Source organism: Pteropus medius, unplaced genomic scaffold, assembly GCF_902729225.1.
Source record: "Pteropus medius unplaced genomic scaffold, Ma_sr-lr_union100, whole genome shotgun sequence".
Taxonomy (NCBI): domain Eukaryota; kingdom Metazoa; phylum Chordata; class Mammalia; order Chiroptera; family Pteropodidae; genus Pteropus; species Pteropus medius.
The window spans coordinates 11,027,050-11,042,318 of record NW_024346667.1 but is presented as its reverse complement, the minus strand read 5'-3'; the positions used below and the strand labels follow the sequence as shown (position 1 = coordinate 11,042,318).

The window sequence follows — 15,269 nt, the reverse complement described above, 5'->3', positions numbered from 1 at the left end:
TCTATAATTTTAGGAGCCACACTGTCAGGGAGGCTTGATGTCCAAGTCGTATTATGATGTCTAGACTACGTGAGAAGAAATGGGAAGATGGAAAGACATAACTTATCCAAGGATTCTTGTGGCTGAACATGTAGTAATAGTTTGATTTCCCCAGTGTGACTGAAAGGGTCAGAGTAGCTTCTACTTACTGAGAAAGAAGAATATGTTATATTTGATTTTTTAAAAAAGGACCATTTAAATGAGTGAAAAATAATTTTGTCAAAAGAATAAACTGGGAGTAAGATTGTTTTACATAATTAACAGTATTAAAAAACTTAAGTAGTGTAAAGTCGACTAAATTACATGTATTTATCTTACTTTTCCATTTTGATTCTGTGTATTACTCTAGTAATAAATGTTTCGCTATAAGCAACACACTGATCATCAACAATGAGAGACATAGAGCCCAAGCATTGGGTCTTCTCACTGAATTTAAGTCAACACTTGGGAAATTAATTCATTTACAGGTATGTATCGAACATTTATTATGTTGGCAGATCCTGTGCGAAGTCTTTTGAACACAGTGCTGAATAACACCCAGGCACTTGCCCCGTAGCAGCTCATAATCTAGTGAGAAGATGCACGTGCAAAGATAATTCATAAAAATAGGTCACACTGAGCTCTTACTAAGTGCCAACCAGCACTGTACATAGTTCTCACAATCTTACGGTGTAAGGCCTATTAATCCATTGTATAGCCAAAGAAGTGAAGATCTTGAGTTTCTTGGCCAAATTCATGTAGCTAATCTGGCTCCAGAGCCCTTGAAACATTCCTTTGCTTATGTGTATGTAGAGATGATGGACATGCAAATGATGGAGACGTGCATAGTACTAAAAAAATACAGAAGTAGGGCTTTTGACTGGGGGGTAGGGGAGGGGAGGTAACAATGAGGGAAATCTTCCTAAAGGAAGTCAGGCCAGAAGTAAGCCCTAAAAGAGGAGCGGGCGATGAATTGATGGTTGAAATGAGGCAGGCAGGAGCCGGATCGTGCAGAGCCTGCGTATCGTCCCATGGAACTTGGGCTTTTTCCTGTGTTCAGGGAGATTCCACTGAAAAATTCTAAGCTAGGGGTAAACAACATGGCCAGACTTGCATTTTAGCTCGATCGCTTTGATGGTTCTTTTAGAGCAGTGGACATAAAACTTTAGCATGTGTGTCGGCATAGCCCTGAGGACTTTTAAAGCAGATTTCTGAGCCCCACTCTGTGAGTTTCTCATTTAGAGGACTTGGTGTGAGGCCTGAGAATTTGCATTCTAGCAAGTTCCAGGTGATGCTGCTGTAGCTTCAGGCACCACATTTTGTGAACTAATGTTGCAGAGGATGTTTTTAAAGGGGGCAAGGCTAGAGACCTCTTAGGAGGCTATGTCAGTAATTTAAGGAAGAGAAAGGAACATCTAAATTAAAATTTAAAACTAGGCTATAAGCTCTATGAGAGCAGGGATTTTGTCTATTTTATTTAATTCTGTATTTCCAGCACCTAGATTAGTGTCTACCATATAGTAGGTGCTCAATTAACGGTCACTGAATGAATACATGCGTAATAGATTCAAGGAACACGACCTGATTGACACGACCTGATGATGTGGGTGGTGAGAGAGAAAAAACAAGACTGATTTCCAGATTTCCACCTTGGATGACTGTTAGCAATGTCACTAACCGCAGCCCACACTACAGGATGAAGGGTAGTTTGGGGTAAAGATGATGATCTGTTTCAAATACGTTGAAGGATGTGTGAGAGTTCCGGAATAAAATCATTAAATGGTTGGATGTGAGAGCTTCGGTCCAGAGACACCAGTTTGAAGCTCACTAGCAAATAGGTGGTGGAGCCATGAGCTTGCCGAATAACATGGCTCATGGGGAGCAGGTAGAGTGAAAACAGCAGTGAGCTAAGAACAAAACATCAAGTTTTATGGAACAGGCAAAGAAGGAGCACATGAAAGAGGACAAAATACATGGTCAGAGCGGTAGGAGAGAGCTGGGGGAGCACGCCATCATGGGGGCCAAGGTTTTTATTTATTTGTTTGTTTTACTTTTTATTATGTACAATTTCAAACACAAAAAGAGTATAAAAATAGAGCACAGTGATTTCCTGTAGAGCCATCAACAATAGCCAACTCATGGCCAATCTTATTTTACTCATATCTCCACCCTCTCCCTCCTGCCAACAGAATCATATTATTTTCGAAGCAAAAATAGTAGACATTCCGTGCGTGGTTCATTAGCAAATATCCATCTCAAAAAGAAAAAATCTCTTTTGAAAAATATCATGACAGTATTATCTCAGTAAAGAAAATTAACAATTTCACAATATTCTTGAATTTTCAGTCAATATCCAGATTTTCCCAATTGTCTCTTTTTGGGGGGCAGGGGGAGGCTTTTTACAGTTTTAAGGGATTGAAGCAGGAGCCAAATAAGGTCCAAATGATGCAATTAGTTACTATGTTTCTTAACTCTCTTTTGACTCACAGGCTGCCACGGTGGCCCCTTACATTTTTCTTGGCGACTTATTTATTGAAGAACCTGGGGCCTATAGCATTTCCCACGTTCCGAATTTTGCCGAATGTGTTCTCACTGTGTCATTTAATGTGTTCTTCTAGCCACTGTACTTCCTGTGTGTTGGTAATTTAGATCTAGAGACAAGGCTCGACCAACTCCGTGCCATTTTTGGCAAAGATAACTTCACAGGAGATATTATGCACTTCTGCTTCTCTCTCTTTTTGTGATATAACAGTCATTGATGATCATTATCTGGATCCCTTATTTCACCTGAAATCACAATATTCTGGTTCTATCCTCCTTTTTCATTTATTCTCTTTTTGTCTATTCATAGGAATACTTTAATGAAGAGAAAGTTTCCCATATCAACTGTTTGGTTACCCTGAGGTATACAAGAAACACAGAATAAATGCTTCGTCCTTTCTTCGATTTACTATTTTCAATATAAGTTTGTTCCCTAGCATTCACAGTGTGACCAAATGAAAAATGTTTTTGAAGTATTATTATAAAATCATTTAGTTAAATATTTTCATGTGTTTCAATCTATTGCAACTAATAATGTTATCAATGTACAAAATGTACCATCTTTGGCCTACAGGAGCTTTTTTAAGTTGTTTCCTGAGTTTTCTGAAGTAACTCCAGTAGCATTTGCTAGCTTTCTTGCTTTCTGGTCTAAAGAGATGATCCATAGTCATTTTACACATTTGCTGTTCTGGATGTAGATTCAGATATTTCTCTAAAAAGTTCTGGTTTCTTTTAATGAGGAATGGTATTTAGAGATTACAATCTCATTGCTCTTGCGCTGGTAATTGTTTCTAGGAATTCTCCCTCAAAAGAACCAGAGAATATGTATTTTTGATAAAACACATCATGAGTTCATACTGGTATTTCTAATTCAAAATTAAGATTAAAGTATTTTAGGTAAATTAACATTTGTATTTTTACTTACTTTTTAGATATATTTTATGATAATTTCAGAATGAAAAAGCCAAATATTATGACTACTAATAATAATACTGGAAATAGGTTAAGATTTTTTCCACTTTATTTATTTATTTATTTATTTAAATTTATTGGGGTAACATTGGTTAATAAAATTATATACAGATTTCAAGTGTACGATTTACTAACACATCATCTGTATATTGCATTGTGTGTTCACCAGTCACCACCATGTATTTGGCCCCCTTTATCCTTATCTACCTCCCTCCATCCCCCTTTTCCCTCTGGTAACCACCATACTGTTGTCTGTATCTATAAGTTTTTGTTTGTCTTGTTCATTTGTTGTTTTCAGTTTTATATCCACATACGAGTAAAATTAAGATTTTCTTTAGTTCTTTTTATCCTTAAATTATATTCTAGTAGGAATTGATGGTCAGATTATTGTACTTTTTTAAGTCATTGAAATAATTCCTCTCCGTGTGTTTATGTCACACTCTTGACTTAGGGTTAGTTTCACTTGTTTCATTTCGGTTGTACTGTTTATTGATTCTTTTTAAAAATTACTTTTGCTTTATAATTAGGTAAAACATTTCCATGGTTCCGAAGTTAAATCCACGAACACGATCTATTCAGAGAAATCTAGCTCCACCCTTGTTTTCTCCACCTTAACCTCTCTCATCTCTACATGTAACTTCTTTTCAAAGTTTTGGTTTATCCTTCCGTTACTATTTTGTTATGAGCAAATACACATCGATATATATTCATATCATCCGCTTTCTTAAAATGGATGATAACACACTATACATTCTTTTCTCCATCTTCTTCTTCTTTTTTTTTTTTCCTTAACAAGATATCCTGGAGATTACTCCATGTAGCATATAGAAATAGCCTTTATTCCTTATTACACTTCCAAAGTACTCCATTATGTTAATTCAACTAGTCTGCTAAGAATGGATATTTGAGTCATGTCCAGGCTTTTACAAAGCTAATGTTTTTGCGAATGAAAGAATGACTAGTAGTGTCTAATGAATCGGAGCCCTCCAATGGAAGATAGAAAAGTGTTCGTTGGATTTGGCGATGTGAAGGGCAATGAAATATTAACGAGGGCTAAGCTGCATAAACACAACCTATCCCGCTGTATGCAGTGACCCTAGCTTAGCAAGAATAGTTTCAGTGTCATGATGCAAACTAAAATCAGGTTATAGTGGGTTACAGGGTGAATGTAACATGAAAAAATGGAGACAGCAGGAAGTATAAACTACTCTTTCAGGAAGTGTGGACAAGAAGAGACACAGATATCACTAGAGACATATTGAGGAATAAGAGGGGTTTTATTTTTGTGTCTCTGTTTTATATGTTTATAAATGTGTAGATGTGTTTTTAGGATGGAAGATATTAGAGTATGTTTATTGTTTGGGAGAAAGGAGCTGTAAAAACAAAGAGTTAAAACAAGAGAAAAAGAAGGTATTGCAGGCAGAGAAATTCTGTAATACTTCATTTTTGAAGAGAAAACTCTTGAGGCTGTTGAAAGCATATTTGAAAAATATAAATTTGTGATGAGCATCTTTTAAAAAAATGCCTTCCCTGAAATTTACAGGAACTCAAGTCACTATGAAAAGGCAGATTTCACTGGCCTGATTCTTGTCCTCTTGGAGCTTATTATAAATGAAGCATTTATCATTTATCCTTTCTACAGTGTTCTATCCTCTTTGGTCTGTCATTGTCACTAACTCCTAGGCCTAGCCACCATCTTCTTTTGTGACCACTGCAGGAGCCTTTTAACTGGCCTTCTGTGGTTCCCGCTTTTCTTCAGAGGAGCCAGGACAATGTAGAATCCTGTCTCTCCCCTGTTTAAACCATTCAGTGACTTCCTATTGCAGTTAGGAAAACTCCAAAGTCCGTGTGAGGGTCTAAAACGATGATGTGTGACTTCTTCAGCCTCCTTCTCATTGTCCACATCTCAGCCAAAGTTCTTCCTTCAGAGGGGCTTTCTCTGGTTACCCTATCTAAAACAGAACTCCGATCTATCACAGTGCCCTGTTTTACTGTCCTCATAGTTACATGATCACATCTGAACATGTGTCCCTTTGTTCATTGTCTATCTCCACACTTAAAATATGTGCTATCCAAGAGTGAAAGCTCCTTATTCACTGTAGTGATCCCAGGGCCTTAAGCTGTGCCCAGTATACAGTAGGCACTCAATATACATTTGCTAACTGAACTAATATTGTTCTTTGACTTTTGCCAGGACCTTCTACAGTAATCTTCCCATCTTTATACCTATTAGTTTCTCTCCTTTGGTGTTACACAAAGCATTTCAATTTAACGGTTATGGTTTTCAGGGTCAATACAACTGCAGACACTTTGAAATGGACAAAATTTGGGTTTGAGCTCCTTAAAAACAAAATGCAGACTGTAGGGAGCTTTATTTAGGCAAAGTGGAGTATCCCTGGGTTAACTGGAAAAAAACCTTATCACCTTGTCTCAAGTGGAAAAGTGCAACATTAGCCTTTCCTTTGAAAGATGAGCTAACTCAAGTTACATGCTGATGCAGAGCGGAAGGATCCTTCGGGAGACCGGAAGGGCATTCTCTGAGGCAGTGACCCTTGTGATCCACAGTTGTTCAAGTAAATTGCAGCCTGTGGCTGTCCTACTGTCTTAGTGCCTGAGACTTTCTAATTTGGTGGTAAATTATTGGCAAGCCAGTTTGGCCACAGATCTCTGGCTAAATATTCCAATCCGTAAAGATCATATTTCGAATTCCTTCTGTCTGACTTCTGGGTTTGGTTTTTATTTGTCTCCATACTCAGGAGAGAAAGCAGGTGTTATTTATTGACCATCCTCCAAAAAACCCTGACTAGACAGCACTCAAATGTAGTTCATTCAATGGGAGCCTCAAGCCTTATAGATTGATTGCTATTGATCATTGTTTTTATTTTCAAATAAGATTCTTCATCACAATGCTACAATTGAATAACATCAGCCAATGTATATCACACAAAGCAAAGATTCTTAAGAGGGAAATTTTGGACAGAAAAGGATTTGCTATCTTTATTTATACAATGGACTTTAAAGGTGACAAAAAAAAAACACTAAAAATTCCTGTCATAAAATATATTACCGAAAGAAATAGAAAGTTAAACATAAACTCTCAAAGCCTTTTTGTCAGTCTTGTCTATTTATCATAAAAAAAGAAAAAGAAAAAAAATCTAAGGAACATTTTCCAACTCGTATTTATATGTCACTTTGCTTCCGGTGCTCATTTCTAAGTGCCCTAAATTCTATTTTGTAGGCGAAACTTCTTAGATGGGGTCATGTTCACAAGCCCCTGAGATTTACTTCTCAATTTTTGTTTTAGCTCCTAAAATTATTCTTCTTACTGCCTCCCTTCAAACCAGGAGGAAGGCATTCTTTGTCCCTATCGGTGCCTGTTGTGTTCAAAAGAAAAACAGAAAAAAGAACAACTTAGCGAGTCTCCTCCTTAATAGTGAAAAACTATTGATTCCCCCTTATAACCAGGAGGAAAAAATGTTCCACTTTACTCATTTTCCAGGAATAAATTTCGGAAGAAGAAATTATTTTAAAGGCTTTTACAGACCTCAGTAAAGTTATACTTTTACTAGAAAAGCTGGTCTGTCTTAGCAACAACTTAATATGACAATCGTCTCAAATGCAAATGGAGAGGCTGTTTCTGCACATCTGAATCTTACTAGAACAATATTTTTACATAAAACTTTTTCAAGTTCCTGAACAGAAATTTACAACAATTTCATGACATCCCTAACTTAATACCAAACAACAACTTGGGCATTCTCTGGGGAAAATACTAAAATCTCATATAAATGAATGTGCCTAACATCCTTATGGAATAAAGAGGGGGATTATTAATATACCAGGTACCTCAAAAGATTACCTGCCTAAGTGCTCATAAGTCTCAAGTGTTATAGTTAGAGATAAATGACAAATATAATAAGGAAAATGAAAAGCCTTCTGTGGCAGGGACTCCTAGTTACCTATCCAATGTTCAATGGTGTGCTGGTAAATGTTTAACGACTGGCTCTCAAAAAAAAGGCCTTAATTTGTGGTGTTTGCCAATTTTTGTGGTGTGAACGCTCCCACTGTGACCAATTTCAGGCTACCAATGTGTTTAACAACCACCTTATAAAACCTAAAAATTTAACTATTGACTCTCTCATAAGCCCAAGTGAGCCATTTGGAGTACATCACTGTGTTCATCTCCCTTCTTCTTTGTTAGCAGAAATTCCATTTTGTTGAAAACAAAACCAAAAAACATGACATTTTCCAAAACAAAACCAAAAAACATGACATTTCCCAGCCATCCTTGCACACAGGGGAGACCATAAGACAGTGTTTACTGATGAGAAGTAGGCAAATGTTATGGTAGAGGTGGTGGCCTACCACAGACAGGGTGGTATTGGTGTGTTCTTTAAAAGGGTTTCGGACTCAGTTCGCCCCTTTTATCCTCATTCTTTTTGCTTTCCCTGCCTGGATTGCAGACATGGTGATTGGAGCTACAGCAGCCATTTCATCATCAACGAGGGAGAGGCCAAGGAAATCTCAGAGACCTTGGCCTTGACATCTTTGAGTTGCTTCACCATTCCTGGAGTTCCTATTTCTGCTCTTCTTTTTTCAAGAGATAAAATAAATTCCTATTTTGCTTAAGCTATTATCATTTAAGTTTTGTGTTAAATGCAGTCAAAGCCAGCTTTTCGACTTGGGCAAACTTGTCAGTGGATGTAGGTCTTTTGAAAAGAAATTTCTATCAGAAGCAAAATTAAGAATGTTTTTCTGGAAGTTACATAGTCATTTAAAACTGTACGATCTACTGAATATTTTTTCGGTGTGAATCTACCTAAAATACTTGACTTTGGAAATAGAAATTGTATCGTCAGCACAGCACTGTGAACATTCAGTGAAAAGAGTATTGGCTGCCTTTATTGAACACATGTAATATACTGGATACCATGTTAAGCACTTTAGCGAGATCAGCATACTTGTGCGACCTTGGGCAAGTCACTTAACATTTTGGTGCTTCAGTGTTCTCATCTATAAAATGGATCTAATGTAATAGCTATAGTACAGGGTTGTTTTGAAGGATAAGGCAGTGCTGAGAAGAATGCCTGACGAATAGTAAACACTAAATAAAAGTTAGCTATTATTACCATTATAATTATTCACCATAAAACCTATTCAATAGGTGCTGATATTACCAGAGGATGAGGATAATTGCATCTACCTCATGGGGAGATTCCTAGACTAGAAAGAGATGATGCCTCTCAGCTGTTTAGCACTGTACAGGTAAATGCTCAGTAAACTCTAGCTATTATGAGCTTGGTACATATTATTATGAGCTTGACGCATAACAGCACTTGAATGAGGCTCTTTTATTGAGATTTGTGCCAAAAGATTGTGTCAGTGAAGAGAAAAGGCTAGGTTTTTGTGAGAGGGAAGGCTAGTCTTTCTCCATCCATCTCTATAATGTAATTATGGGGTTTTGTAATATATAATTAATGGGTCAGGTGATGAGCGATATGTGACATGCCATAGATATGTACACAACGTATAGGACACAGCAAGGGGAAGGGAACAGAGAAGGCCTCAGGAATGAGGCTTTAGTATAGAGAAGAGGTAACTGTATTAGGAGACCTGGAATTGGACCTGATTCTGCCACTTACTAATTTTTTGATCTTGGGCAAATTACTTAACTTTTCTAGACTTAATTTCCCTCATTTGTTAAATGAGAATTTTTAGCTCAACAAACCCGCCTATCTCAGCTTTAAAAATTTTTTTTGTTTGTTTGTTTAATAACAGGAGATGATGTTGGGCCTTAAAGAATAGGTAGAATTTTGAAAATTGGAGATGCCGGGATCATATACTGTGTATGAACAAAGGATATAATATTTAAATGCTTTGGAGAAATAGCGTTGCAAATTTGCCAGTGTTTGTGTGTGAGTATGAAGGAGACCAGATGAAAATGTGAGTCATACTTTGAGGGACCTTGGGCACCAGGATCTTGTCCTCTACCTGCCTCAGCCATCTACTTCCTCTGGTCACACCACTAGCTCTTGGCGTTATCCCGAACTCACCCAGCTCATGATTTTAATTTCAAACATCCTATTCTCAGGCTGTTCCCCAGCTTTTGGGAATGGTTCCCAACTCCAGCAATTCTTGAACCTCACTGAGACCTTCGATCCGTTGATACTATCACCTTTCCATCATCCCAACTCTTTTGTGTCCTTACCTCCTTCCTTCTCACAGTACCCCACAGTCACTCCCTTGCTTACATCCTCTGCTCTCTGGCATTCTCCCTCCATCAAACCCACCTGCAAAACCCCAGCTCTGGTTAAACCCAGCTCTGCCTCCTATGGCTGAGGAGGCTGGAGAAAAATCTACAGCCATGCTGACTGGTCTTGCTTTAAATTCATGTCCACTAAACTCAAATAGGCACTGAAAAGCGCTGCCTGGCAATCTTACTACATTTCCAAAGTTCATTTGCTCGCACAGTTTCCCAGAAGATAACTGTTTCATATCCGTTGCTCTCTCTTCTAACCTCCAATGTCTCTTCCACCCTCACCATTCTCAGGAAGTAGGGTATGTGGCTATTTCACCAAGATAAAAGAAGCAGAGAGAAGAGACTGTCCCTGTATTTCCACCTCTGTAGCCACCAGCCCGTGTGTACTCGGCCCACACAATTTGCCTTCCCTCCTGGGTCTTTGCCCTTGCTCTTCCCTCTGCTTGAGAGGTTGGAAAACGTCCTCCCAGATCATGAGGCATGCGCCTGCTCTTCCTTCAGGATCTCTTGTTGGTGATGTTTTCTCTGCCCCTAGAGAAATACCAACCTATTCCATTCCCAATCCCTCTTATCCTGCTGCTTCCATCCCATGTACGACCACCTCGCATATTTGTGTACAGTCAAGGGCAGTTTAATGACAGGGATACTGAGAAATACATCCTTAGGTGATTTTGTCATTGTACAAACATCACAGAATGCATGTGCACACACCTAGAAGGTATAGCCTCCTACCCACCTAGGCTATATGGTCTAGCTTATTGCCCCTAGGCTACAAGCCTGTAGAGCATGTTACTGAACAAAACAACACAAGATTAAATCAAGCACAAGAGAAAACGCAATCAAGAGACTCAGTAAACATGAGATGTATGATGGTGCTGCTGGTTTAAAACAGCATACAGCAAACTTCATATTTCTTATAAGGAGAAAGAGTAAACTCTAAAATAATGATAAAAAGTATATCATAATACATAAGCCAGTAACAGTCATTTATTATCATTATCAAGAACTATGTGCTGCACACATTGTATGCGCTGTATTTTTATACGACTGGCAGCACGGCAGGTTTGTTTACACCAGTGTTACCACAAACACGTGAGTAATGCCTTGCACTATAATGTCACCAGATAATAGAAATTTTTCAGCTCTATTGTAATCTTATAGGACCTCCACTGTATAGACGACCTGTCATTGACTGAAGTGTCCTTATGCAGTGCATGACTGTATTTATTCATTGTCTTCTTTGATGATGGCAGGGATTTTTATCTGTTCTGTTTGCCACCATACCCCCTGTGACTTGACCAGTGCTTGATTCTTTCATTCAACAAGTGTTTAATGAGCTCCTATCAGGTGCCAGACACTGAAAGTATAGCAAAAACAGAACAGACCCAAATCCTGTTCATTTGGCTCATTAAGTAGTTAGGTAGTGATAAGTGAAACGTCCATGCCAAGAAGGAAAAGAGAACATAAAATAGGAGGGGTGCGTGTGTGTGTGTGTGTGTGTGTGTGTGTGTGTTAAATTTTAGATAGAGTGACCAGGGTAGACCTCATTGCAAAAATGACATTTGAGTGAAAACTGAGGGAGGTCAGGGAGAGGACCCTGTGGACATCTGTGGGAAGGGCTTTCAGGGGAGGAAACAGCGAGTGCAAAGGTCCTGAGGTAGCAGTGTGCCCACATTGTCCCAGGACTTGTGAGAAGGCCAGGGTGACTGGAAGTGAGCAAGGTAGGGAGTGGGAGACCAGGGCAGAGAGGTAAAGGAGGGTGGGAGGAAACACCACGTAGGGTCTTGTACACATGGTGAGAACTTTTACTTTGCGTGAAATGGCAGCCCTGGCCGACAAGGGAGCATTTCATTATTTCGATACAATGATATTAATATACAACCCACATGCAAGTTTTCACAATTGTTCCAATGATGTCTTTCTTTAAAAGTCCAATTTTCGATTACTATTTAAAGAAATAAGTTGCACAAGTGGCAAAATCAAATTTCATAGCATGTGTACTATGAATGACTATCATTTGGGGCTACTGGGATTGCACGAAGAAAACTCATCTATCGGTTAAAAAATTTAAGTTTCATAATGTCATTTTATAGCTTCCTCCCTCCCCCAGGATCCAATCAAGGATCATATACTGCATTTAATTGTCATGCTTTAAAAGAAAAAAAACAGCTTTATTCAACTAAAATTCATATACCATATAATTCATCCATTTAATGTGTACAATTCAATGATTTTTAGTATATTCACAGAATTGTTCAACCATCACCACAAATTAACTTTAGAACATTTTCATTATCCTCCCAAAAGAAACCCTATAACCTTTAGCTATTGCCATGTAACCTCTCTCAACCCCCAAACATAGGCAACCACCATTCTACTTTGTCTCTATAGATTTGCCTATTCTGGATATTTTATATACAGTAAGTAGAAGCCTACAAATTGTGGTCTTTTGGGCCCGGCTTCTTTCACTTAGCATAATGTTTTTGAGGTACCATTCCTTTTTATGACTGAATAATGTTCCATGGTATGTAGATAGCATTTTCTATTTAACGAAGGAGGATTTTGAGCAGAGGAGCGACCTGATCTGAGTGGCATTTAACAAGGTTCGCTCCAGCTGTTGTTCCAAGGAGCAGAAAATGATGAAGTGTGTCAAATGCTGCTTTTAGGAAAAATAAGATCAGGCCCAAGAATTGGCCAGTAAGTGCTTGAATGATTTAACAAAGAAATTAGCAGAAATATATTCTGATCTATAATTTATGAATGGCATTTTGTTTTCTGGACTTTGTTGCATTTTCTTTGGATAATTAAACATGGAATGCAGAAATAATAAAATAGTTAATAAGGATTTTAAACGGAATGTGGACATGTAAACGTAGGTGAACTGGAGTTACCATTAATTTACAGAGGTCTTTAATATTTTATTTTGGTGGTAATGATACTTGTGGTTCATGTGAAATTTATTTCTCAGAATAATTATTCATCTGTAAACATAACTCAATATTATGGTAATTATCGAAGATTTCATGCCAGCTTCCAGAGAGCTAGCCTAGAGAAAATTAATTTTTATAAAAAGGTATTTTCTATGTCTATGCAGATCGGATAGATGAGAGCTATTCTTTTTTTATTGGGGGAGGGGTCATCTAAAAGATTGTAGAAATTGGACTAAAATTTAGAGTGCTACTGTGGCATCTGTCACTATTTGGAGCAACAAAGTTACCTACTAGAATCATTAGATCCCGAATTGGCATGAAACATAAGTATTGATTCACATGAAATAGTTACCAGGCTATCCAATTCTGGGTACATGCAAGTTCAGGGGCTTGCAAATCATTGGGGAGTAAGTGACGGGCACTGAAAGCTAATAAAAAGGAGAGTCTGGAACGGTAATTGTCAAACAGGCACTCCACGTTCAGAGTACGTTCCGGTGGGCGCGGTGGCCGTGTGGATGGACATTTCAGAAAATAAACACTGAGCAGAGAACTTCGCTTGCAGATAATGCACCGAGTCTCCTCACCGGGACGGAAGCGGGCAGGGAGAGGAGAGTCAGAACGCGCCGACTTGCTTTCCTCCCTCTCCACCGAGTCCATGGGGCCGGGGGCTGGGCCGCTTGGCTCGAGGGCCGCGGGCCGCGCTGCGCCGCGCCGCGCTCGCGCCGGCCGGGCGGGGAATTTGGAGAGGATCCCTGGTCGCGCGGCGGCGGCGCGCGGGTGCGCGTGCGAGCGAGCGAGCGAGCCGGCGGGCGGGCGGGCGAGTGCGCCGGGTATTGGCAGCCGAGGAGTGGAGGCTGGGCGGCTCCGACTCCCTGACGCCAGCACGACCAGATCAATCCAGGCTCCGGGAGCGAGCGGGCGGGCGGGAGGAGGAAGGAGAGGCCGAGTGGCTCAGCCCGGGCCGAGGCGCGGGGAGGGACCCTGCGAGCGCAGCGCCCGGCCCGCCGGACCGGGGCCGCGGGACCCCGCTCGCCCGGCCACTCGTGCGCCCGCGCGGACGGGCGCGCCGCCAACCCGGTAAAACGAAACAGACCCGAACCCAACTTTCCCCTCCGCCGCGTCCTCGCCCTCCCCTCGGCGCCCTGGACCCCGCTGGGGCAGGCGCGGGGCGCGACGGAGACGGGGCTCTTCTCGCGTGGGGCGGGCCGGGGACCCCCCCCACCCCCATGATGGCGCCTCCCGGCCGCTGTGCGGAGCGGACCTGCCACCTTCTCGTCCCTTCGCCCCAGCCAGCCGGGCAGGGCTCGGCCGGGACGCCCCTCGCGTCTTTGTGGGGTCTGCGGTGGAGAAGCCTAGCTCCCCGGCCCTGGCCGCCTCGGGACCTCCCCGGCCACCGCCACCCCCTCTCTCTCCTCCTCCGCACGCTCCCCGTTTCTCTTCCCCCTTCTGCACCCCGGCCCAGGCCCGTCCGCGCGGCCCATTGTATCCCGCCGGCCCGGGCCACCCTTGCGGGAGCTGGAAGGCGACCGCCGGCGCTGCCCTTGATGCGCGGGGCGCCTGGGGGAGCCGGTCTCGCAGGAGGGGGACACCCGGTGCCCCGGGCCCCTCCGCGTCCCGGGCCGGTCCCCTCCTCCGCCCCAGCGAGGCTCTCGGGGGTCGAGGGAAAGGAAAGTTCGTACCGAAATTCCCTCTAATTTATTCAAAGATTTGGCGGCGGCGCGTAATTTTTTTTCCCCCCTCTTCCGCCTACACCCCCCTGCGTCTCTAAGTGTCGTCTCATTCCTTTCCCTTGACCGGATTTGATTGCCTCACTGCATGTGTATTTGTGAGTTCGCTGTTGAACAACTGTTCATTTACTGCGCTCCCTGGCTTTGTGAGGGTTTCTCGGGGTTGTTTCTGTAGAAGGTGGGGGTGGTGGGTGTGAGAGAGAAACAGAGAGACAGAGAGACGTGGGCTTGTTTTTCTAGTTGCTTAATATATATGAAGGCTTAAAGGGAGAGCATTTCCTTGATTACTTAGAAAGGGAGGAGGGACAGATGCCTGCCGGATCTCACAACTACAGTAGCTGCGGCTTTTGTTTATTTCGAGGCTCATACGATTTTTACAGTCACTGCGAGATAACCAGGAAGGCGCTTCCCTTCTGAAAATGAGGCGCGTCTCAGAACCATCTCCTGAGAAAGCATCGTTTTCGTGAGTGCCGTGACAGCCGGCCTTTTTCTTCCTCCTAATGTCCTCTCCTTTCCACTGTCTCTGAAGTTGCAAAGTGGGTGGAATCATACAGAAGTTGCATGATTTCTGTATGTCTTTCCTGTTCCTGACACTCTTAGCAGCTAAATCACGGAATGCCTTTATTTCAGGACATTTCTCGCTCTGCCTGTGGTGGATAACATGTCTAGGTTCAGTAACAATGAAAAAACTGTTCTCTGCCCATGTTGATTTTTCACCTTGTTGATAATTACCACTTTCGTTTTATTGGAAGTAGGCGAGCTGTATTGGAACCACCAATAGAGGTGGGAACAATGTTCACGACCGCAGCGTTTTCAATGAAT

The 15,269-nt window shown here is 41.4% G+C and overlaps 1 protein-coding gene across 4 annotated transcripts in view; it reads left to right on the top strand.

Moving 5' to 3' along the window:
* The first annotated feature begins 13,553 nt into the window (after positions 1-13,553).
* The window catches only part of SMAD1 (SMAD family member 1), a 67,236-nt gene continuing 65,520 nt past the window's right edge, over positions 13,554-15,269 (top strand). The window contains exon 1 of one of the 4 annotated variants that reach the window (XM_039876040.1): positions 13,554-13,797. The gene's annotated coding sequence lies outside the window, so the exon portion shown is untranslated. Of the gene's footprint in view, positions 13,798-14,525; positions 14,911-15,269 lie in introns of those variants that run through there. The other 3 variants (XM_039876042.1, XM_039876043.1, XM_039876039.1) reach the window with 3 other exon arrangements.